Raw genomic sequence first — 17,849 nt, 5'->3', positions numbered from 1 at the left:
GTCTGGACAACAGGCCCTCCGATTTGACACACTGAACTCTGTCTGAGAAGTCGTTGGTGAACCAGGAGAGGCAATCATTTGAGAAACCAAGGCTGTTGAGTCTGCCGATAAGAATGTAGTGATTGACAGAGTCGAAAGCTTTGGCCAGGTCGATGAATACAGGCAGGCAGGCAGGCAGGCAGGCAGGCAGACAGACAGACAGACAGACAGACAGACAGACAGACAGACAGACAGACAGACAGACAGACAGACAGACAGACAGACAGACAGACAGACAGACAGACAGACAGACAGACAGACAGACAGACAGACAGACAGACAGACAGACAGACAGTAGTAGGAGACAGACAGACAGACAGACAGACAGACAGACAGACAGACAGACAGACAGACAGACTTTGCCATAAATATTCTGAATGAGTCATCCATATTTAATAACACTTGCCAAGCCAAGCAGAAGAAACATGTTCTCTGAGTTTGAAATGTCAATATGCACTGAGTGAGCCTGTCTGATTAAATGAGGATTCACACACATCAACACACATACACACACACACACACATATACACACATATATACATATATACACACACACACACATATACACACACGCACACATAAACACACACACATGTATACACAGATATATACACACACACATACACACATAAACACACACACACATACAAACACATACATACATATACACACACATACATATACACAAACACAGGATGGAGGGTATTGATTCATCCTTCTGGTGATGTGAGCAGCAGTGCATCACTCAATGAAATGTCCAATTTATTCTCCTGTGCTTGTTCTCCCAGACATAAACGTATTGACACATAGGTGACAGAGCAAGAGGGGACAGCAGACTGGGATAGGGAGAGACTGAATATGTCTGTAAACACAGCTCTGAGAGGACAGCAGACTGGGATAGGGAGAGACTGAATATGTCTGTAAACACAGCTCTGAGAGGGACAGCAGACTGGGATAGGGAGAGACTGAATATGTCTGTAAACACAGCTCTGAGAGGACAGCAGACTGGGATAGGGAGAGAATGAATATGTCTGTAAACACAGCTCTGAGAGGGACAGCAGACTGGGATAGGGAGAGACTGAATATGTCTGTAAACACAGCTCTGAGAGGGACAGCAGACTGGGATAGGGAGAGACTGAATATGTCTGTAAACACAGCTCTGAGAGGGACAGCAGACTGGGATAGGGAGAGAATGAATATGTCTGTAAACACAGCTCTGAGAGGGACAGCAGACTGGGATAGGGAGAGACTGAATATGTCTGTAAACACAGCTCTGAGAGGGACAGCAGACTGGGATAGGGAGAGACTGAATATGTCTGTAAACACAGCTCTGAGGGGGCAGCAGACTGGGATAGGGAGAGACTGAATATGTCTGTAAACACAGCTCTGAGAGGGACAGCAGACTGGGATAGGGAGAGACTGAATATGTCTGTAAACACAGCTCTGAGAGGGACAGCAGACTGGGATAGGGAGAGACTGAATATGTCTGTAAACACAGCTCTATGTCTGTAAACACAGCTCTGAGGGGGACAGCAGACTGGGAGTAGGGAGAGACTGAATATGTCTGTAAACAGCAGACTGGGATAGGGAGAGACTGAATATGTCTGTAAACACAGCTCTGAGAGGGACAGCAGACTGGGATAGGGAGAGACTGAATATGTCTGTAAACACAGCTCTGAGAGGGACAGCAGACTGGGATAGGGAGAGACTGAATATGTCTGTAAACACAGCTCTGAGAGGACAGCAGACTGGGATAGGGAGAGACTGAATATGTCTGTAAACACAGCTCTGAGGGGACAGCAGACTGGGATAGGGAGAGACTGAATATGTCTGTAAACACAGCTCTGAGAGGGACAGCAGACTGGGATAGGGAGAGACTGAATATGTCTGTAAACACAGCTCTGAGAGGGACAGCAGACTGGGATAGGGAGAGACTGAATATGTCTGTAAACACAGCTCTGAGAGGGACAGCAGACTGGGATAGGGAGAGACTGAATATGTCTGTAAACACAGCTCTGAGAGGGGACAGCAGACTGGGATAGGGAGAGACTGAATATGTCTGTAAACACAGCTCTGAGAGGGACAGCAGACTGGGATAGGGAGAGACTGAATATGTCTGTAAACACAGCTCTGAGAGGGACAGCAGACTGGGATAGGGAGAGACTGAATATGTCTGTAAACACAGCTCTGAGAGGGACAGCAGACTGGGATAGGGAGAGACTGAATATGTCTGTAAACACAGCTCTGAGAGGACAGCAGACTGGGATAGGGAGAGACTGAATATGTCTGTAAACACAGCTCTGAGGGGACAGCAGACTGGGATAGGGAGAGACTGAATATGTCTGTAAACACAGCTCTGAGAGGACAGCAGACTGGGATAGGGAGAGACTGAATATGTCTGTAAACACAGCTCTGAGAGGGACAGCAGACTGGGATAGGGAGAGACTGAATATGTCTGTAAACACAGCTCTGAGAGGGACAGCAGACTGGGATAGGGAGAGACTGAATATGTCTGTAAACACAGCTCTGAGAGGACAGCAGACTGGGATAGGGAGAGACTGAATATGTCTGTAAACACAGCTCTGAGAGGGACAGCAGACTGGGATAGGGAGAGACTGAATATGTCTGTAAACACAGCTCTGAGAGGGACAGCAGACTGGGATAGGGAGAGACTGAATATGTCTGTAAACACAGCTCTGAGAGGGACAGCAGACTGGGATAGGGAGAGACTGAATATGTCTGTAAACACAGCTCTGAGAGGGACAGCAGACTGGGATAGGGAGAGACTGAATATGTCTGTAAACACAGCTCTGAGAGGACAGCAGACTGGGATAGGGAGAGACTGAATATGTCTGTAAACACAGCTCTGAGAGGGACAGCAGACTGGGATAGGGAGAGACTGAATATGTCTGTAAACACAGCTCTGAGGGACAGCAGACTGGGATAGGGAGAGACTGAATATGTCTGTAAACACAGCTCTGAGAGGACAGCAGACTGGGATAGGGAGAGACTGAATATGTCTGTAAACACAGCTCTGAGAGGGACAGCAGACTGGGATAGGGAGAGACTGAATATGACTGAATATGTCTGTAAACACAGCTCTGAGAGGGACAGCAGACTGGGATAGGGAGAGACTGAATATGTCTGTAAACACAGCTCTGAGAGGGACAGCAGACTGGGATAGGGAGAGACTGAATATGTCTGTAAACACAGCTCTGAGAGGGACAGCAGACTGGGATAGGGAGAGACTGAATATGTCTGTAAACACAGCCTGAGAGTCTTTGACAGCAGACTGGGATAGGGAGAGACTGAATATGTCTGTAAACACAGCTCTGAGAGGACAGCAGACTATGGGCCACAGCTCTGAGAGGGACAGCAGACTGGGTAAATGTCTTGATGTCTGTAAACACAGCTCTGAGAGGACAGCAGACTGGGATAGGGAGAATGAATGATGTCTGATAAACACAGCTGTGACAGGACAGACAGACTGGGATAGGGAGTTGACTGAATTGGCTGTAAACACAGCTCTGAGAGGGACAGCTTGTTTGAGGACTGCCTTGCAGCAGACTGGCCTGAGAATAGACTACACTGAATTGTATTGAGCCATATTCTGTCAGCTTTCAGCTTGAGAGGAATGACAGCATCTGTTTCTGGTTAACACAGCTTTGAGAGGGACAGCAGTAGGTAAACAGTAGGTAAACATATGTCTGTAAACACAGCTAAACTGAGAGGTAAACATAGGTAACAGTAGGTAAACACAGGTAACAGTAGGTAAACATAGGTAAACATAGGTAAACATAGTCTGTAAACACAGCTAAACATGAGGTAAACATAGGTAAAGGGAGGACTAATATGTCTGTAAACACAGGTAACAGTAGGGAAACATAGGTAAACATAGGTAAACTGAATAGTCTGTAAACATAGGTAACTGAGTAGGTACAGCAGACTGGGATAGGGAGAGACTGAATATGTCTGTAAACACAGCTAACAGAGGGACAGTAGGTAAACATAGGTAAACATAGGTAACAGTAGGTAAACATAGGTAATATGTCTGTAAACACAGCTCTGAGGTAAACATAGGTAACAGTAGATAACAGTAGGTAAACATAGGAAGGGAGTAGACTGAATATGTAGGTAAACACAGCTCTGAGGAAGTAGGTAACAGAGGGACAGCAGACTGGGATAACAGTAGGTAATAGTAGGTAAACATAGGTAACAGAGGGAACAGTAGGTAAACATAGGTAACAGTAGGGGAACAGTAGGTAAACATGAATATGTCTGTAAACACAGCTCTGAGAGGTACAGCAGACTGGGTAAACATAGACTAACATGTCTGTAAACACAGCTCTGAGGGGACAGCAGACTGGGTAAACATAGGTAACAGTAGGTAAACTGGGATAGGTAACAGTAGTCTGTAAACACAGCTAACAGTAGGGACAGCAGTAGGTAAACATAGGTAAATATGGTAACAGTAGGTAAACATAGGTAACAGAATATGGTAACAGTAGGGACAGCAGAGGGATAGGGAGAGACTGAATATGTCTGTAAACACAGCTCTAGGTAGCAGTAGGTAAACATAGGTAAACAGGTAACAGTGGGAAACATAGGTACACAGTAGGTAACAGTAGGTAAACATAGGTAACAGTAGGTAAACACAGGTAGAGTAGGTACACAGACTAGGTAAACATAGGTAAATATAGGTAGCAGCTAGGTAAACATAGGTAAACTAGGTAACAGTAGGTAAACATAGGTAACAGTAGGTAACAGTAGGTAAACATAGGTAACAGTAGGTAAACATAGGTAACAGTAGGTAAACATAGGTACAGTGGTAATAGTAGGTAAACATAGGTAAACATAGGTAACAGTAGGTAAACATAGGTAACAGCAGGTAACAGTAGGTAAACATAGGTAATATGTCTGTAAACATAGGTAACAGTAGGTAACAGTAGGTAAACATAGGTGAATATGTCTGTAAACACAGGTAAGTAGGTAAACATAGGTAGCAGTAGGTAACAGTAGGTAAACATAGGTAAATATAGGTAGCACTAGGTAAACATAGGTAAACATAGGTAACTGAGTAGGTAAACATAGGTAACAGACTAGGTAATAGTAGGTAAACATAGGTAACAGTAGGTAAACATAGGTAACAGTAGGTAAACATAGGTAACTGAGTAGGTACAGGTAACAGTAGGTAAACATAGGTAGCAGTAGGTAACAGTAGGTAACAGACTGTAATAGTAGGTAAACATAGCTAACTGAGAGGTAACAGTAGGTAAACAGGTAACAAACAGTAGGTAAACAGTAGGTAACAGCAGAGGTAACAGTAGGTAACAGTAGGTAAACATAGGTAGCAGTAGGTAACAGTAGGTAACAGTAGGTAACAGTAGGTAAACATAGGTAACAGTAGGTAAACATAGGTAACAGTAGGTAAACATAGGTAACAGTAGGTAAACATAGGTAACAGTAGGTAACAGTAGGTAAACATAGGTAAACATAGGTAACAGTAGGTAAACATAGGTAACAGTAGGTAACAGTAGGTAAACATAGGTAACAGTAGGTAAACATAGGTAACAGTAGGTAAACATAGGTAACAGTAGGTAAACATAGGTAACAGTAGGTAAACATAGGTAACAGTAGGTAACAGTAGGTAAACATAGGTAGCAGTAGGTAACAGTAGGTAAACATAGGTAGAGTAGGTAACAGTAGGTAAACATAGGTAAATATAGGTAGCATAGGTAAACATAGGTAAACATAGGTAACAGTAGGTAAACATAGGTAACAGTAGGTAACAGTAGGTAAACATAGGTAACAGTAGGTAAACATAGGTAAACATAGGTAACAGCAGGTAAACATAGGTAACAGTAGGTAAACATAGGTAACAGTAGTCTGTAAACACAGGTAAACATAGGTAAACATAGGTAAACATAGGTAAACATAGGTAACAGTAGGTAAACATAGGTAACAGTAGGTAAACAGCAGGTAAACATAGGTAAACATAGGTAAACATAGGTAACAGTAGGTAAACAGTAGGTAACAGTAGGTAACAGTAGGTAAACATAGGTAACAGTAGGTAACAGTAGGTAAACATAGGTAAACATAGGTAACAGTAGGTAAACATAGGTAACAGTAGGTAAACATAGGTAACAGTAGGTAACAGTAGGTAAACATAGGTAACAGTAGATAACAGTAGGTAAACATAGGAAGCAGTAGGTAACAGTAGGTAACAGTAGGTAACAGTAGGTAACAGTAGGTAAACATAGGTAACAGTAGGTAACAGTAGGTAAACATAGGTAACAGTAGGTAACAGTAGGTAAACATAGGTAACAGTAGGTAAACAGACTAGGTAACAGTAGGTAACAGTAGGTAAACATAGGTAAACAGTAGGTAACAGTAGGTAAACATAGGTAACAGTAGGTAAACATAGGTAACAGTAGGTAAACATAGGTAACAGTAGGTAACAGTAGGTAAACATAGGTAAATAGGGTAACAGTAGGTAAACATAGGTAACAGTAGGTAACAGTAGGTAAACATAGGTAGCAGAGGTAACAGTAGGTAAACATAGGTAAATATAGGTAACAGTAGGTAAACATAGGTAAACATAGGTAACAGTAGGTAAACATAGGTACCAGTAGGTAACAGTAGGTAAACATAGGTAACAGTAGGTAAACATAGGTAGCAGTAGGTAACAGTAGGTAAACATAGGTAAATATAGGTAACAGTAGGTAAACATAGGTAAACATAGGTAACAGTAGGTAAACATAGGTAACAGTAGGTAACAGTAGGTAAACATAGGTAACAGTAGGTAAACATAGGTAACAGTAGGTAAACATAGGTAACAGTAGGTAACAGTAGGTAAACATAGGTAAACATAGGTAACAGTAGGTAAACATAGGTAACAGTAGGTAACAGTAGGTAAACATAGGTAACAGTAGGTAAACATAGGTAACAGTAGGTAACAGTAGGTAAACATAGGTAACAGTAGGTAAACATAGGTAACAGTAGGTAAACATAGGTAGCAGTAGGTAACAGTAGGTAAACATAGGTAAATATAGGTAGGTAACACTAGGTAAACATAGGTAAACATAGGTAACAGTAGGTAAACATAGGTAACAGTAGGTAACAGTAGGTAAACATAGGTAACAGTAGGTAAACATAGGTAACAGTAGGTAAACATAGGTAACAGTAGGTAAACATAGGTAACAGTAGGTAAACATAGGTAAAGTAGGTAACAGTAGGTAAACAGTAGGTAACAGTAGGTAACAGTAGGTAAACATAGGTAACAGTAGGTAAACATAGGTAACAGTAGTAGTAAACATAGGTAACAGTAGGTAAACATAGGTAACAGTAGGTAACAGTAGGTAAACATAGGTAAACATAGGTAACAGTAGGTAAACATAGGTAACAGTAGGTAACAGTAGGTAAACATAGGTAACAGTAGGTAAACATAGGTAACAGTAGGTAAACATAGGTAACAGTAGGTAAACATAGGTAACAGTAGGTAACAGTAGGTAAACATAGGTAAACATAGGTAACAGTAGGTAAACATAGGTAACAGTAGGTAACAGTAGGTAAACATAGGTAACAGTAGGTAAACATAGGTAGGTAGGTAAACATAGGTAACAGTAGGTAAACATAGGTAGGGTAAACATAGGTAACAGTAGGTAACAGTAGGTAAACATAGGTAGCAGTAGGTAACAGTAGGTAAACATAGGTAGCAGTAGGTAACAGTAGGTAAACATAGGTAAATATAGGTAAACAGTAGGTAAACATAGGTAAACATAGGTAACAGTAGGTAAACATAGGTAACAGTAGGTAACAGTAGGTAAACATAGGTAACAGTAGGTAAACATAGGTAAACATAGGTAAACATAGGTAAACATAGGTAACAGTAGGTAAACATAGGTAACAGTAGGTAAACATAGGTAAACATAGGTAAACATAGGTAAACATAGGTAAACATAGGTAACAGTAGGTAAACATAGGTAACAGTAGGTAAACATAGGTAAACATAGGTAAACATAGGTAAACATAGGTAACAGTAGGTAACAGTAGGTAACAGTAGGTAAACATAGGTAACAGTAGGTAACAGTAGGTAAACATAGGTAAACATAGGTAACAGTAGGTAAACATAGGTAACAGTAGGTAAACATAGGTAACAGTGGGTAACAGTAGGTAAACATAGGTAACAGTAGATAACAGTAGGTAAACATAGGAAGCAGTAGGTAACAGTAGGTAACAGTAGGTAACAGTAGGTAACAGTAGGTAACAGTAGGTAAACATAGGTAACAGTAGGTAACAGTAGGTAAACATAGGTAACAGTAGGTAACAGTAGGTAAACATAGGTAACAGTAGGTAAACATAGGTAACAGTAGGTAACAGTAGGTAAACATAGGTAACAGTAGGTAACAGTAGGTAAACATAGGTAACAGTAGGTAAACATAGGTAACAGTAGGTAAACATAGGTAACAGTAGGTAACAGTAGGTAAACATAGGTAAATATAGGTAACAGTAGGTAAACATAGGTAACAGTAGGTAACAGTAGGTAAACATAGGTAACAGTAGGTAACAGTAGGTAAACATAGGTAACAGTAGGTAAACATAGGTAAACATAGGTAACAGTAGGTAAACATAGGTACCAGTAGGTAACAGTAGGTAAACATAGGTAACAGTAGGTAAACATAGGTAGCAGTAGGTAACAGTAGGTAAACATAGGTAAATATAGGTAACAGTAGGTAAACATAGGTAAACATAGGTAACAGTAGGTAAACATAGGTAACAGTAGGTAACAGTAGGTAAACATAGGTAACAGTAGGTAAACATAGGTAACAGTAGGTAAACATAGGTAACAGTAGGTAACAGTAGGTAAACATAGGTAAACATAGGTAACAGTAGGTAAACATAGGTAACAGTAGGTAACAGTAGGTAAACATAGGTAACAGTAGGTAAACATAGGTAACAGTAGGTAACAGTAGGTAAACATAGGTAACAGTAGGTAAACATAGGTAACAGTAGGTAAACATAGGTAACAGTAGGTAACAGTAGGTAAACATAGGTAAATATAGGTAACAGTAGGTAAACATAGGTAACAGTAGGTAACAGTAGGTAAACATAGGTAACAGTAGGTAACAGTAGGTAAACATAGGTAACAGTAGGTAAACATAGGTAACAGTAGGTAAACATAGGTAACAGTAGGTAAACATAGGTAACAGTAGGTAAACATAGGTAACAGTAGGTAACAGTAGGTAACAGTAGGTAACAGTAGGTAACAGTAGGTAAACATAACAGTAGGTAACAGTAGGTAAACAGGTAACAAACAGTAGGTAACAGTAGGTAAACATAGGTAACAGTAGGTAACAGTAGGTAAACATAGGTAACAGTAGGTAACAGTAGGTAACAGTAGGTAACAGTAGGTAAACATAGGTAACAGTAGGTAAACATAGGTAACAGTAGGTAAACATAGGTAACAGTAGGTAAACATAGGTAAATATAGGTAACAGTAGGTAAACATAGGTAACAGTAGGTAACAGTAGGTAAACATAGGTAACAGTAGGTAACAGTAGGTAAACATAGGTAACAGTAGGTAAACATAGGTAACAGTAGGTAAACATAGGTAACAGTAGGTAAACATAGGTAACAGTAGGTAAACATAGGTAACAGTAGGTAACAGTAGGTAAACATAGGTAGCAGTAGGTAACAGTAGGTAAACATAGGTAGCAGTAGGTAACAGTAGGTAAACATAGGTAAATATAGGTAGCAGTAGGTAAACATAGGTAAACATAGGTAACAGTAGGTAAACATAGGTAACAGTAGGTAACAGTAGGTAAACATAGGTAACAGTAGGTAAACATAGGTAGCAGTAGGTAACAGTAGGTAAACATAGGTAAATATAGGTAGCAGTAGGTAAACATAGGTAAACATAGGTAACAGTAGGTAAACATAGGTAACAGTAGGTAACAGTAGGTAAACATAGGTAACAGTAGGTAAACATAGGTAACAGTAGGTAAACATAGGTAACAGTAGGTAACAGTAGGTAAACATAGGTAAACATAGGTAACAGTAGGTAAACATAGGTAACAGTAGGTAACAGTAGGTAAACATAGGTAACAGTAGGTAAACATAGGTAACAGTAGGTAACAGTAGGTAAACATAGGTAACAGTAGGTAAACATAGGTAACAGTAGGTAAACATAGGTAGCAGTAGGTAACAGTAGGTAAACATAGGTAAATATAGGTAGCACTAGGTAAACATAGGTAAACATAGGTAACAGTAGGTAAACATAGGTAACAGTAGGTAACAGTAGGTAAACATAGGTAACAGTAGGTAAACATAGGTAACAGTAGGTAAACATAGGTAACAGTAGGTAAACATAGGTAACAGTAGGTAAACATAGGTAGCAGTAGGTAACAGTAGGTAACAGTAGGTAACAGTAGGTAACAGTAGGTAAACATAGGTAACAGTAGGTAACAGTAGGTAAACAGGTAACAAACAGTAGGTAGCAGTAGGTAAACATAGGTAACAGTAGGTAACAGTAGGTAAACATAGGTAACAGTAGGTAACAGTAGGTAACAGTAGGTAAACATAGGTAACAGTGGTTAAACAGGTAACAGTAGGTAAACATAGGTAGCAGTAGGTAAACATAGGTAACAGTAGGTAAACATAGGTAGCAGTAGGTAAACATAGGTAACAGTAGGTAAACATAGGTAACAGTAGGTAAACATAGGTAGCAGTAGGTAACAGTAGGTAAACATAGGTAAATATAGGTAACAGTAGGTAAACATAGGTAACAGTAGGTAAACATAGGTAGCAGTAGGTAACAGTAGGTAAACATAGGTAAATATAGGTAACAGTAGGTAAACATAGGTAACAGTAGGTAAACATAGTCACAGTAGGTAAACATAGGAAGCAGTAGGTAAACATAAGTAACAGTAGGTAAACATAGGTAACAGTAGGTAAACATAGGTAACAGTAGGTAAACATAGGTAACAGTAGGTAAACATAGGTAGCAGTAGGTAACAGTAGGTAAACATAGGTAGCAGTAGGTAACAGTAGTTAAACATAGGTAGCAGTAGGTAACAGTAGGTAAACATAGGTAAATATAGGTAACAATAGGTAAACATAGGTAACAGTATGTAAACATAGGTAACAGTAGGTAACAGTAGGTAAACATAGTCACAGTAGGTAAACATAGGAAGCAGTAGGTAAACATAAGTAACAGTAGGTAAACATAGGTAACAGTAGGTAAACATAGGTAACAGTAGGTAAACATAGGTAACAGTAGGTAAACATAGGTAACAGTAGGTAAACATAGGTAGCAGTAGGTAACAGTAGGTAAACATAGGTAGCAGTAGGTAACAGTAGGTAAACATAGGTAAATATAGGTAACAGTAGGTAAACATAGGTAACAGTAGGTAAACATAGGTAACAGTAGGTAAACATAGGTAACAGTAGGTAAACATAGGTAGCAGTAGGTAACAGTAGGTAAACATAGGTAGCAGTAGGTAACAGTAGGTAAACATAGGTAGCAGTAGGTAACAGTAGGTAAACATAGGTAAATATAGGTAACAGTAGGTAAACATAGGTAACAGTAGGTAAACATAGGTAACAGTAGGTAAACATAGGTAACAGTAGGTAAACATAGGTAGCAGTAGGTAACAGTAGGTAAACATAGGTAGCAGTAGGTAACAGTAGGTAACAGTAGGTAACAGTAGGTAACAGTAGGTAAACATAGGTAACAGTAGGTAACAGTAGGTAAACAGGTAACAAACAGTAGGTAGCAGTAGGTAAACATAGGTAACAGTAGGTAACAGTAGGTAAACATAGGTAACAGTAGGTAACAGTAGGTAACAGTAGGTAACAGTAGGTAAACATAGGTAACAGTGGTTAAACAGGTAACAGTAGGTAAACATAGGTAGCAGTAGGTAAACATAGGTAACAGTAGGTAAACATAGGTAACAGTAGGTAAACATAGGTAACAGTAGGTAAACATAGGTAGCAGTAGGTAACAGTAGGTAAACATAGGTAGCAGTAGGTAACAGTAGGTAAACATAGGTAAATATAGGTAACAGTAGGTAAACATAGGTAACAGTAGGTAAACATAGTCACAGTAGGTAAACATAGGAAGCAGTAGGTAAACATAAGTAACAGTAGGTAAACATAGGTAACAGTAGGTAAACATAGGTAACAGTAGGTAAACATAGGTAACAGTAGGTAAACATAGGTAGCAGTAGGTAACAGTAGGTAAACATAGGTAGCAGTAGGTAACAGTAGTTAAACATAGGTAGCAGTAGGTAACAGTAGGTAAACATAGGTAAATATAGGTAACAATAGGTAAACATAGGTAACAGTAGGTAAACATAGGTAACAGTAGGTAACAGTAGGTAAACATAGTCACAGTAGGTAAACATAGGAAGCAGTAGGTAAACATAAGTAACAGTAGGTAAACATAGGTAACAGTAGGTAAACATAGGTAACAGTAGGTAAACATAGGTAACAGTAGGTAAACATAGGTAGCAGTAGGTAAACATAGGTAACAGTAGGTAAACATAGGTAACAGTAGGTAAACATAGGTAGCAGTAGGTAACAGTAGGTAAACATAGGTAGCAGTAGGTAACAGTAGGTAAACATAGGTAAATATAGGTAACAGTAGGTAAACATAGGTAACAGTAGGTAAACATAGTCACAGTAGGTAAACATAGGAAGCAGTAGGTAAACATAAGTAACAGTAGGTAAACATAGGTAACAGTAGGTAAACATAGGTAACAGTAGGTAAACATAGGTAACAGTAGGTAAACATAGGTAGCAGTAGGTAACAGTAGGTAAACATAGGTAGCAGTAGGTAACAGTAGTTAAACATAGGTAGCAGTAGGTAACAGTAGGTAAACATAGGTAAATATAGGTAACAATAGGTAAACATAGGTAACAGTAGGTAAACATAGGTAACAGTAGGTAACAGTAGGTAAACATAGTCACAGTAGGTAAACATAGGAAGCAGTAGGTAAACATAAGTAACAGTAGGTAAACATAGGTAACAGTAGGTAAACATAGGTAACAGTAGGTAAACATAGGTAACAGTAGGTAAACATAGGTAGCAGTAGGTAACAGTAGGTAAACATAGGTAGCAGTAGGTAACAGTAGGTAAACATAGGTAGCAGTAGGTAACAGTAGGTAAACATAGGTAAATATAGGTAACAGTAGGTAAACATAGGTAACAGTAGGTAAACATAGGTAACAGTAGGTAAACATAGGTAGCAGTAGGTAACAGTAGGTAAACATAGGTAACAGTAGGTAAACATAGGTAACAGTAGGTAACAGTAGGTAAACATAGGTAACAGTAGGTAACAGTAGGTAAACATAGGTAGTAGTAGGTAACAGTAGGTAAACATAGGTAGCAGTAGGTAACAGCAGGTAACAGTAGGTAAACATAGGTAACAGTAGGTAAACATAGGTAGCAGTAGGTAACAGTAGGTAAACATAGGTAGCAGTAGGTAACAGTAGGTAACAGTAGGTAAACATAGGTAACAGTAGGTGAACATAGGTAACAGTAGGTAACAGTAGGTAAACATAGGTAACAGTAGGTAACAGTAGGTAACAGTAGGTAAACATAGGTAACAGTAGGTAAACATAGGTAACAGTAGGTAACAGTAGGTAAACATAGGTAGCAGTAGGTAACAGTAGGTAAACATAGGTAGCAGTAGGTAACAGCAGGTAACAGTAGGTAAACATAGGTAACAGTAGGTAAACATAGGTAGCAGTAGGTAACAGTAGGTAACAGTAGGTAAACATAGGTAAACATAGGTAACAGTAGGTAAACATAGGTAACAGTAGGTAAACATAGGTAACAGTAGGTAACAGTAGGTACACATAGGTAACAGTAGGTAAACATAGGTAACAGTAGGTAACAGTAGGTAAACATAGGTAACAGTAGGTAACAGTAGGTAAACATAGGTAACAGTAGGTAACAGTAGGTAAACATAGGTAACAGTAGGTAACAGTAGGTAACAGTAGGTAAACATAGGTAACAGTAGGTAAACATAGGTAACAGTAGGTAACAGTAGGTAAACATAGGTAGCAGTAGGTAACAGTAGGTAAACATAGGTAGCAGTAGGTAACAGTAGGTAAACATAGGTAGCAGTAGGTAACAGTAGGTAAACATAGGTAACAGTAGGTAAACATAGGTAGCAGTAGGTAACAGTAGGTAAACATAGGTAGCAGTAGGTAACAGTAGGTAAACATCCCCAATAGCTGTCTCAGTCCACGTGATCAAAACAATCTTGATGCGTGGATTTCGATTGGTCAGACCAGCATTGACTCGTCCTTAAGAGAGGAGCAAAATGGAGTCGTGGTCAGATTTGCCTAAAGGAGGGCAGGGGAGGGCCTTGTATGCATTGCGGAAGTTAGAGTAGCAGTGAGCCAGTGTTTTGCCAGGCGAGTGCTACAGTCAACAAGCTGATAGAATTTAGGTATCCTTGTTCTCAAATTTTCTTTGTTAAAATCCCCAGCTCCAATAAATGCTGCCTCATGATATATGGTTTCCAGTGAAGTGAAGTCATTTGAGGGTCGTCGTGGTATAGTCACAGCCACAGCTGTGACTATAACCGATGAGAATTCTCTTGGGAGATAATAAGTTTGGCATTTGATTGTGAGGAATTCTAGGTCAGGTGAACAAAAGGACTTGAGTTCCTGTATGTTGTTACAATTACACCATGAGTCGTTAATCATGAAACATACACCCCCGCCCTTCTTCTTCCCGGAGAGATGATTATTCCTGTCTGCGCGACGCACAAACAATCCAGGTGGCTGTACCGTCTCCGACAGCATATCCCGAGAGAGACATGTTTCCGTGAAACAGAGTATGTTACAATCCCTGATATGTCCCTGGAAGCAACCCTTGCCCTGACTTCGACTATCATATTCCTGGTTGTATACCTGGTCCTAGTCCTGGTCATAGTCCTGGTTGTATACCTGGTCGTAGTCCTGGTCGTAGTCCTGGTTGTAGTGCTGGTCGTAGTCCTGGTTGTATACCTGGTCGTAGTCCTGGTCGTAGTCCTGGTTGTAGTGCTGGTCGTAGTCCTGGTTGTATACCTGGTCATAGTCCTGGTTGTATACCTGGTCGTAGTCCTGGTCGTAGTCCTGGTTGTAGTGCTGGTCGTAGTCCTGGTCGTAGTGCTGGTTGTAGTCATGGTCGTAGTCCTGGTTGTAGTCCTGGCCGTAGTCCTGGTTGTAGTCCTGGTTGTAGTGCTGGTCGTAGTCCTGGTTGTAGTCCTGGTCGTAGTCCTGGTTGTAGTGCTGGTCATAGTCCTGGTCGTAGTGCTGGTCGTAGTCCTGGTTGTAGTCCTGGTCGTAGTCCTGGTCGTAGTCCTGGTCGTAGTGCTGGTCGTAGTCCTGGTTGTAGTCCTGGTCGTAGTCCTGGTACAGTTCATACAGTTCCTCCCGGCAATAGTTCTTCCTGGTTTATATCCAATAGTTCTTCCTGGCTTATATCCAATCGTTCTTCCTGGTTTATAGCCAATAGTTCTTACTGGTTTATATCCAATAGTTCTTCCTGGTTTATATCCAATAGTTCTTCCTGGTTTATAGCCAATAGTTCTTACTGGTTTATATCCAATAGTTCTTCCTGATATATATCCAATAGTTCTTCCTGGTTTATATCCAATAGTTCTTCCTGGTTTATATCCAATAGTTCTTCCTGGCTTATATCCAATATTTCTTCCTGGTTTATATCCAATAGTTCTTCCTGGCTTATATCCAATAGTTCTTCCTGGTTTATATCCAATAGTTCTTCCTGGTTTATATCCAATAGTTCTTACTGGTTTATATCCAATAGTTCTTCCTGGTTTATATCCAATAGTTCTTCCTGGTTTATATCCAATAGTTCTTCCTGGTTTATATCCAACAGTTCTTCCTGGTTTATATCCAATAGTTCTTCCTGGCTTATATCCAATAGTTCTTCCTGGTTTATATCCAATAGTTCTTCCTGGTTTATATCCAATAGTTCTTCCTGGTTTATATCCAATAGTTATTCCTGGTTTATATCCAATAGTTATTCCTGGTTTATATCCAATAGTTCTTACCAGCTGTATGTAATAAGACTTAAGATTTCCTCGGGTAACAATGTAATAAATAATACATTTAAAAAAAAACAAAATACTGCAAAGTTTCCTAAGAACTAAAAGCGAGGCAGACCTCTCAGTCGGCGCCCAGATCACAAAGGGAAACTCGGCCGCAAGCTGTCCAGTACCGCACGCCTACCAGAAGAGCTAAATACCTGTTATGCTCGTTTCGAGGCTAGCAACACTGGACCATGCAAGACAGCACCGGCTGACGCTCTCACGCTCTCTCCATAACCAATGTTTTGTAAGTCCTTTAAACAGGTTAACATTCACAAGGCTACAGGGCCAGGCAGACTATTTGGCAACTGCTTGGCATCTGACCGCAATGTGCTACAGTACAGAGGTCAATGCATACGACCCAGTATACGGCGCATTCCGAAAGTATTCAGACCCCTTTCCTTTTTCCACATTTAGTTACGTTACAGCCTTATTCTAAAATTAATTAAATCAACTTGTTTTTCTCATAAATCTACACACAATACCCCATAATGTCAAAGCGATTTTTTTTATTTTTGTTTTACATTTTTGAAAATGTATTAATATAAAAAAAAAACATAAATACCTTATTTACATAAGTATTCAGATTCGCTATGAAACTCAAAATTGATATCAGGTGCATCTTGTTTCCATTGAAACAAGTTTCTACAACCTGGAGTCCACCTGTGGTAAATTAAATAGATTGGACATGATTTAGAAAGGCACACACCTGTCTATATAAGATCCCACAGTTGACAGTGCATGTCAGAGCAAAAACCAAGCCATGAGGTCGAAGGAATTGTCCATAGAGCCCTGAGACAGGACTGTGTCGAGGCACAGGTCTGAGCAAGGGCACCAAAACATTTCTGCAGCATTGAAGGTCCCCAAGAACACATTAGCCTCCATCATTCTTAAATGGAATCAGTTTGGAACCACCAAGACTCTTCCTGGAGCTGGCCTCTGGCCAAACTGAGCAATCGGGGGAGAAGGGTCCTCTGAGACTTTCTTAGATAGAGAAGGAGAGGGGAGGTGCAAGGAGAGAGAAAAGAGAGAGAGAGAGAGAGAGAGAGAGAGAGAGAGAGAGAGAGAGAGAGACCTAGAAGGGTTAAAGGGGGATGGACAGATAGAGAGGAGACAGAGAGGGAGACGAGAGAGAAGAGGTAGAGATAGCGAGCTCCCAGGGGATCTCTTAGAAGGGTAGAAGAGGGATGGACAGATAGAGAGGAGACAGAGAGGGAGAAGAGAGAGAAGAGGTAGAGATAGCGAGCTCCCAGGGGATCTCTTAGAAGGGTAGAAGGGGGATGGACAGATAGAGAGGAGGCAGAGAGAGAAGAGGTAGAGATAGCGAGCTCCCAGGGGATCTCTTCTCTTTTCTCACAGTCCTGATACGTAGACAGATATAGATGGATAGAGAGCTCTGTCAAGAGGAGAGGAGGATTGGAGCCATTCTGCCATGCCGTCTCTCCATGGAAGGAAAGGGGTTGGGAGAGAGAGAGAGAGAGAGAGAGAGAGCAGATAGAAAGAGAACAGCCTCTCTCAGATTGTCTCTGAGACATGTGATTACCAGACAGACTCTCAGATATAGGTAACAGGCCAGGGCAGGAGGCAGGTGCTGGAGTGGTGGAACATGCTATGACAAACAGTACCTCTACCTCCCTAGTACTACATGCTATAACAAACAGTACCTCTACCTCCCTAGTACTACATGCTATAACAAACAGTACC

The 17,849-nt window shown here is 40.4% G+C and overlaps 1 protein-coding gene across 1 annotated transcript in view; it reads left to right on the top strand.

Annotated features, from left to right (window-relative positions):
- Positions 1 to 17,849, top strand: part of LOC118379582 (alpha-N-acetylgalactosaminide alpha-2,6-sialyltransferase 5-like) — a 69,755-nt gene that overhangs the window by 21,264 nt on the left and 30,642 nt on the right. The window lies entirely within an intron of this gene.

This window comes from Oncorhynchus keta, unplaced genomic scaffold (genome assembly GCF_023373465.1).
Source record: "Oncorhynchus keta strain PuntledgeMale-10-30-2019 unplaced genomic scaffold, Oket_V2 Un_contig_15718_pilon_pilon, whole genome shotgun sequence".
Lineage (NCBI taxonomy): Eukaryota > Metazoa > Chordata > Actinopteri > Salmoniformes > Salmonidae > Oncorhynchus > Oncorhynchus keta.
The sequence above is the reverse complement of the archived record's forward strand: the minus strand, read 5'-3'. Positions and strand labels throughout refer to the sequence as shown.